At 41.4% G+C, this 8751-nt stretch overlaps 1 non-coding gene across 1 annotated transcript; it reads right to left on the bottom strand.

The window, feature by feature from the left end:
* Positions 1 to 7233: 7233 nt before the first annotated feature.
* On the bottom strand, positions 7234 to 7337 carry LOC141567400 (U6 spliceosomal RNA). Its single transcript, XR_012489984.1, has one exon. It is a non-coding gene; the product is annotated as a U6 spliceosomal RNA (small nuclear RNA).
* Positions 7338 to 8751: the final 1414 nt, after the last annotated feature.

Below are 8751 nucleotides of genomic sequence, written 5' to 3'. Positions count from 1 at the left end.
CCTTTTAATGCAATTTTGATTTTTGAATCAATGCAAACATATAACATATTAAAAGCCAATTCAGGTGGTAAGGGGGTAGCAGAGGTGGGGAGTGACTTAGACGGGGTTTCTTCTAAGGATGTCGAAAATGATCTAACATTAGACGGTGGTGATGGTTGCACAACTCTGTGAACGTGCTAAAAACCACTGAACTGTACACTTGAAATGGTGAATTTTATGGTATATGAAATATACCTAATTAAAGCTGTAAAAAAAGGTGCACATATACACACAAAAATGTAAGGAATGAAAAGAAGATATAATCAAGTTACAGTTAAGATAACAGAAAAATAATATGGATGACTTGATACCCTTAAATCCAAAACTATGTAGAAACATCTAGAAAATACAATTCAACAAAATTGACTCCAGGAGAAATAAAATACCTGAGTGAATTGTCCGATATTTAAAGAAACAAACTCATTAGTAGTAAACAATATTTCATAAAGGAAACAACAGACTGAGGTAAGGTTAAAAAACTTTAAAGGAGATGACCATTTCAGTCTTATATAAAATCTGGAAAAAGAGGAAATACTTCCCAACTCATTTTATACTACTAAAATAACCCAGATACTAAAACTAGGCAAGAAAATAAGGAGAAAAGTAGATTATAGGCCAATCTACTACTGGACATGGAGGCAAACCTTCTAAGTAAAATATTAGCAAACTACAATATATATAAAAAATATAGACAGTTGATGTCAAGGTTGCAATGTTCCAGAAACTCAATGTTGATTTAACATTAGGAAGTCTGTTTGTGAATTCAACACATTATTAACAGGCAGGGGGAGAAAGCGGCAGATGATACTCTCAATAAGTGCAGAAAAATAATTTGATAAAATTCAAAAGCCACACATGATTTAAAGAGAAACCAAACTCTTGGCAAATTAGGAATAGAAGAGGATATATATTAACAATCTATAACAAATGTTGCCCGTGAGGGTGAAATGATAGAAACAGTCCTTAGTCAGTCAGAAACAGATCAGATACCCAGTGCTGTTTCCATCCATTATTGTCCTGGAGGTCTCACACAGCACAGAGAAAGAAGAAAAAAAAAATGACATAATAAGGATAGAAAAAAGGAAATCAAGTAGTAATCTTGTCTGATGATACAGTTGTATAAATAGAACCCCACCCCCAAGTTTACAGACAGATGACTGGAATTAGTAATGTAGTCTAGCAACTTGGGGATATACAATCAATAAATAAAAATCAATTGCCTTTCTATGCTCCAAAAAAAAAAAAAAAAAAAGAAAAAAAAAATCCATTTACCAAAGCAACGAAAAAATAAGGGATGCCTAACAATAAAGCCAGCAAATGTTTTGCCAGGGACTTCTAAACGTAACAGTCCCTACAGCCTCGGGTCCAACCCAAACATGGCAACGGAGGAGAGGAAAGGGGCTGAGCTGGCACTCCTGGCAGACTGCACAGTCTTCTGCTGTGGCAGTTCCCTGCATCAGCTTTCACCACGAGTCAGAATGTCTTGAGTTAAAGAGAATAGTAAGTAGAGGGTGTAGGAAGCTCCCCAGCGGCGACCACTCTAAAAGTTAGCCATTTCATCCTGCTTTCTGCTAATTGCAGCGGCTGCATTGACTCAGCCTGGGAGTCTCTGACCACACCTGCCCACAGCCTCTCCGGACATGCCTGCTGCTTCCCAGGGTGGTAACCAGTCTTGGTGGCCAGCTTGGGATGCTCCTGCCTCACGCTTCTGCACATATTTTTAAGATGAATTTTATTTTGTGAATAGGTAATACATTTTGTATTATTAACAAAATGAAAACCCTTGGTGGCAGGTGACAAGGGACCCAGAGCATGGAGTAGGAAGCAGTGTGATTGGACCAGTGTTGGGGTGTCTCAGGGTCTCTGGTCCAGCATCCTTCTCTGTTGGTGTTGCTTCCTGCCCTGTTCCTGGGCCTGCCCTGACTGTGTCCCCTGCAAAAACTGTCTTCTTTGGTGATCTGCTAGAGGAAGCGAAAAGAACAAAGATAGCAGTTTTTGAACAGCCTTTCCACCTGGGAAGACCACCTGAGCTCCTCAGGTCCTCTGGGCCCAATACGACCAAGAGGCCGTGGTGGGTCCTCCTCACGTTCAGGGCAAAGCTCCGTTTACTGCTGATGTCAGTCCCACCTCATGAGCCAACACTGCGTTCTTTACCTGGCAGACCGGGGGGCACACCATGCACATGTCTGCATCAGGGGGCCACAGAGAGCATATGTTTGATTTCCTGTGGTTGATGGGGTGCAGGGGAGGGGAGGCACCATGAAGGGGGTGGTCCTGGTCTGGGGCACATGGGGAGAGGCATTTAGCAGCTGTGCCTGTAAAGGCATGAAGGGGAAATATATTGGGGGCCTATACTATACTTCAGACACCCTTCAAAGCCACCTTGGTCAGAAGTGCAGGGCCTGGGCCTTCGCAGACAGAAGAGCCCTGCTGCACTTCCAGAGCATGCCTGCCCTGCCGTGGGTGCTCTCTCCTGAGGACCTGGGAGGGGGCCTTGGGAACTTCCTGTTGTGTGGGTGGCTGAAAGGCCAGGGTCCCTGGATAGAAATGCCTGGGAGCAGAGATCCGACAGCAAGCCAGGAACCTCCCCTCTACTCCCAGGCTCTTGGACCGTGTTCGCGGCCCGGGGTACCCTGGGCAGAGGTAGTGGCTGCTGCCGCTGTGGGCTTGGGGCTGAGCCTGGAGCAGAGCTGGAGCTCTGCTTACCCAGCCTTCTGACCTGGTGTGGCCCGGTGCATTGGTGAACTGTCTGTTGTGCAGACACTGACTGGCCCACAACAGCATCCGCAATTGTCCAGAGCCAAAAGGTGGTGTATTTTTATCACAGCCTCAAATTTCAGGAGTGGGCAGTGGACTTGGGTTGATGGCCCTGTCATCGCGACAGGGAGAGGGGTGGTTCCTCTGGGTGTTGCTGGATTAATGACAAACCTTAGGAGTTTGGGTGTCCTTGCCCTTCAAATCAAGCCCCATCATAGAATTTAGCATTTTCATTCTGATTGGAATTTGTGGTTTATTACTGCTACTAGCACCATCTCAGCGAGTGTGGCTTAAATGTCAAGATATATTTTTCAGGTGCATAAGACACCAAAGATCACAGCTGTCTGGAAGAGTGAATTTTAATTAGCAAAGGGATCCCATAAAATCTCCCCAGCCCTGATGAAACAGCCCTGCCAGGCTTTGTTCAGCCTGGGGTGTTTATTACAGACTCAGATGGCTGCCGATAGTGTCCAGAATCCCTCAGGACTGCGTGAGTGGGAACTGGTTTTAATTTTCAAACCTTATCTGTTAAGTCCCCCACAACAAATACCTCAGGAGAAAGAAAGAGAGCTACATAAAGCACATTAATAGTGTAATGTTGCCCCCAGAGCCTTCCTTAGTAGTTAATTCACATGGTCTAGAAAGAATTTGTCATCCTATAGGAGGGCTCAGGGGGCTACTCACATTTGGAAAAGTGCCCCCTTACCAGTTTTCACCTCACTTTCCCTCATTCCTGCTTTCTCTACTCCCACTCTCTGTCTCTTAGACTCTGCCAGAGAAAGCCAAGAACACTACTTTTGTTGATGCCAGCAGGCTCATCCAGTTCAGTGACAGTCCAGCCTGCCTGCCCTGGAGGCTGGGCACTCAGAGATGAGTGCGAAGGTCTTGACCTTTGAAGGGCTCACAGCCTCCTGATATGTGACATGGAGTGACAAGGCGCCAGTTATAGCATGACTGAGGTAGGCAATGATCACAGAAGAGCATTGGAGGAAGGTGTGTGTGTGTGTGTGTGTGTGTGTGTGTGTGTGTTGGGAAAGCAGTGAACTCATTCAGTAATAGCTGGATTTTAGAAGATAAATAAGGCAAAAGAGGGAATAATACTATCAATATTACAGGCATAAAAAGGTTATAAAGAAATACTATGAACAACTATTTGGCAACAAATTAAATAAATAAAATGAACAGATTCCTAGGAGACAAACTGCTGAAACTGACTCAAGAAGAAAAAGAAAATCTGACTAGACCTATAGCACATAAACAGGCACTAAAAGCACAGGCAGCAAAAGGAACAAATAGATAAATTGGACTTTGTCAAAATTAGGAACTTTCGTGTTTTGAAGGACACCATGAAAAAAGTAAAGATATTTGCATATCTCATATGGGACTTGTATCTAGAATATATAAAGAAATCTTACAATTCATTAAGAAAAAACAACTCAATGAAAAAATGGGCAAATGACTGGAATATACATTTTTTAAGAGAAGGTATACAAATGACTGATAAGCACATAAAAAGATGCTCAACATCATTAGCTATCATGGAAATGTGAATCTAAACCACGATGAGAACCACTTCATACTCAGTAGCATGGCTAGAATCAAAATGTCAGATAACAACGATGTGGAGAAATCGGAATCCTCATACATTCTGGAGGGAATGTAAAATAGCGCAGCCATTTGGGAAGACATTACCACATGGCCCAGCAATTCAACTCCTAGGGATATACACCCAACAAAAATAAAAACATATGTTCACACAAAAACTGGTACACAAATGTTCATAGCAGCATTGTTCACAGTAGCTCAAAAGTGGAAACAACTCCAAATCCATCCACTGGTGAACAGAACAAAAGTGGTACATTCATACAATAGAATATTATCTGTCATTTCTTCATGGTTCAGCCTTGGAAGGCTATATGTTTCTAAGAACTTATCCATTTCTTCTAGGTTGTTGAATTTGGTGGCATATAGTCCTTCATAGTATTCTTGGATGATCCTTTGTATTTCTGTGGTGTCCGTGATAACTTCCCCTTTTACGTTTCTGATTTTGTTAATCAGTGTCTTCTCTCTTTTTATCTTAGTAAGTTTAGCCAAGGGTTTGTCAATTTTGTTAATCTTCTCAAAGAACCAGCTCTTTGTCACATTATTTTTTTCTATTGTCTTTTTGTTCTCTATTTCATTTATTTCTGCTCTAATTTTTGTTATTTCCTTTCTTCTGCTGACCTTGGGTTTTACTTGTTCTTCTTTTTCTAGTTCTTTAAGGTGTAACATGAGGTTATTTATTTGGGAGTTTTCTTGTTTCTTGAGATAGGCCTGTAATGAGATAAATTTCCCTCTTAAAACTGCTTTCGCTGCATCCCAAAAATGTTGGTAGGATGTATTTTCATTGTCATTTGTTTCTATGTATCTTTTGATCTCTCCTCTAATTTCTTCTTTGACCCAGTCCTTCTTTAAAAGTATGTTGTTTAGTCTCCATGTATTTGTGTTTTTTCCCACTTTCTTTTTACAGTTGATATCCAATTTCAAAGCCTTGTGATTAAAAACATGAAGTACTGATACATGGGACGCCATGGATAAGCATTAAAAACATCGTGCTAAGTGAACGAAATCAGTAAAAAACAAACAAACAGTTATATGATTCCATTGATATGAAATGATTAGAAGAAGCAAGTTTATAGCAACAGAAAGTAGATTATGGTTGCCTAGGGTCGGGGATGGGAAAAGGGGGTGAAAGCTAATGGGTATGGTTTTTTTGGGGGAGGGTAAGTAAAATGTTCTAAAACTGATGGTGGTAATGGTTGCACAACTCTGAATATACTAAAAACCATTGAATTATACACCTTAAAAGGGTGAATTTTATGATTTGTGAACTATACCTGAATAAAGCTGTTGTTAAAGAAAAATAATTCACTAGGCAGTGGGAAGGGCATCCTGGGCTGGGGAACAGCACTGTAAGGGGACCTGGAACTTTTGGTGTGATGGTGGCAACGGGTAGTGTGAGCAGTGGGCCTGGGCTGGAGAACACAAGCTGTGGTGCCTGGATTTTCTTTGAAGGCCAAGATGAGCCAGTGAAAAACATGAAAAGGAGAGTGGCAGGAAGACAGATGGTTCCAGAATGGAGTGTGTGTAGCTGAAGCCAGGGCTGGACAGGGCAGTGGGTGTCAGGCACCGGTGGGAAAGAGGAATTGGATTTGAGAGCCAGGTGGAAGGCCTGATCAATGTTGGGAGTGGGGAAAAGGACCATCAAGAGACCCCCTCGGGGGCCCTGGGGAAGGAGGGAGGTCCTGCAATGAGAATGTCCTCTGTCCCCCACACTTACTCTTGCTAATTACCTAATAATGACTCCACCCAGTGTGGCCTGGCCTTGTGCCGGGTGCAGGGGATGCAGAGACAGGATGGACATCCACCATAGCGATGGGCAGAGGCAGCGTCCTGGACAGGACAGGGACGGAGTGGTGGGCTCAGGGGTGGTGGGAGGGATGGGGTTGGTTTCCTAGAGGGAAAGTCAGGCACTAATCCTCTGACAGATTTCTCATTGACTTTATTTCAGTTGGAAAAGACAATGGAAAAACTCAAAAATGGATTTGAAAACAAACCAACAAATGCAATGCATCCTTAGAGTCCTGCCACCTCAGGTGTCGGAGTCAAGGTCAAGTTACTGAATTTCCTGCTGCTTGAGGATCCTCATTAGCAAAACACAAGGACCTGAGAGCCATCGTGAATATTAAGTGCTAAGAGGCAAGTCACTTAGCACTGGGCCTGGCCTAGAGCAAAGGCTGAATAAAGACTAGCCAGAGGGTACATTCTTCCTTTGTTTTACTTAAATTTTTATTGGGGAATATTGAGGAACAGTGTGTTTTTCCAGGACCCATCAGCTCCTAGTCAAGTCGTCGTTTTTTTCAATATAGCTGTGGAGGGCACAGCTCAGCTCCAATCAAGTCGTTGGTTTTCAACTTAGTTGTGGAGTCGTGTTCAATGTAGTTGTGGTGGGCGCAGCTCAATGGCCCATGTGGGAATCGAACCGGTGACCTGGGTGTTATGAGCACTGCGCTCTAACCAACTGAGCCAACCTGCCGCCCCCAGAGAGCACATGCTTGCCCACACCTGAGGCTACTTCTTATATACTATTTGGAAGGATGAGATAGGTCTCATTCTGAGGTCTTCTTTTCTGTGTCTGTCACATGTGTTCTCATATTACTAGTGTGTGTGTGTGTGTGTGTGTGTGTGTATATCTTGAGGAGTTTTTTTCTTTTAGTGGGAAGATCCTTTAAGTTTTTATATTTATTTTATTTATTTATCTTTATTTTTGTTTCCTTGCATTGTCATGGAAAAGAGATGCGAACATAAGGTTTTTTATTGTTTTTTTTTTGGGTGGGGGATTGATTTTATTTGGGCTTCTCACAGTGGTTAGAGTCACTCTGTCTTCAGAACAATCACAAAAATATGGAACGCTTCACAAATTTGTGTGTCATCTTTGCGCAGGGGCCATGCTAATCTCTGTATCATTCCAATTTTAGTATATGTGCTGCCGGAGTGAGCACAAACATAAGGTTTTAACATTAATGTGTCTATTATTCTTTATCTCTTTGGCAATTTTTGCTTATGAAAATTGATGTTACGTTATTTGTTGTATAGATTTCAATATCTATGTTGAGAATTGCACCTTTGACCATAACAAAGGGTCATTCTTTGTATTAACTAATATTTTTACCTTGAATCCAATACTGTGTTCTTTTTGCTGCATTTCCATGATATAACTTGTTCAGGCTTTTATGTTTCATCTTTCTGAGTTTTTCTGTTTTAGTTATATCTCTTGTATGTGGATGTTGTTTTTTGGAACATTTTTAATTGTGTGTTAATCCATGTACCAGCTCACAAGACAGGTACGTTTTGTCTTAGTTCTGTCATGTAATTTAACTTTTAGTTAAAAAAAAAACTCTATATGATCTGTTTTATTTATTTTCTCTTTTATGTGTATTTCTTCTGATAATTAAAAAGGGTTTTAAACATTATTTTTGCATTGAGATATAGTTGACATATAGCTGTATTAATTTTAGGTGTGCAACATAATGACTCAATATATGTGCTACTTGGTCTATATCATTTTCTTTTTTTTTTTTTTTTTTTTTTTTTTTTTTTTAATTAGTTTCAGGTGCACAAGACAAAGCAAAACTTAGACATTTATCATTTATATCCCTCACACTGTGTGAACCCCCTTCCCCCCATCCACTATCCCTCTGTACGTTCCCAAAACCTCTCACCTTCCCCTTATCCCCACCCCCCCGCCCCTCTAGCAACCCTCTGTTTTTCCTCCATGTTTCCAAAACTGTTTCTGATTAGTTCATTCACTTATTCTTTTCTTTAGATTCCGCATATAAGTGAGATCATGTGGTATTTGTCTTTCTCTTTCTGACTTATTTCACTTAACATAATGTTCTCTAGGTCCATCCATGTTGTTGCAAATGGTAAGATTTCTTTCTTCTTTATGGCTGCGTAATACTCCATTGTATAAATGTACCACAGTTTCTTAATCCAGTCATCTACTGATGGGCATTTCGGTTGTTTCCAGGTCTTGGCTATTGTATATAGTGCTGCAATAAACATAGGAGTGCATAAAGATTTTTGAATTGGAGTTTTGGATTTCTCCGGATAGATACCTAGGAGTGGGATTGCTGGATCATAAGGTAGTTCCATTTTCAGATTTTTGAGATATCTCCAAACTGTTTTCCATAGTGGCTGCACCAATCTGCATTCCCACCAACAGTGCACCAGCGTTCCCTTTTCTCCGCATCCACGCCAGCACTTGTTGTTTGTTGATTTATTGATGATAGCCATCCTGACTGGGGTGAGGTGGTATCTCATTGTGGTTTTTATTTGCATTTCTCTAATGGTTAGTGAGGTTGAACATTTCTTCATATGTCTGTTTGCCATCTGTGTGTCCTTTTTAGAAAAATG

This window comes from Rhinolophus sinicus, chromosome 5, assembly GCF_057876585.1.
Source record: "Rhinolophus sinicus isolate RSI-liver-muscle chromosome 5, RSI-T2T, whole genome shotgun sequence".
In the NCBI taxonomy this organism is placed as follows: domain Eukaryota; kingdom Metazoa; phylum Chordata; class Mammalia; order Chiroptera; family Rhinolophidae; genus Rhinolophus; species Rhinolophus sinicus.
This window is presented reverse-complemented; position numbering and strand designations above follow the sequence as displayed.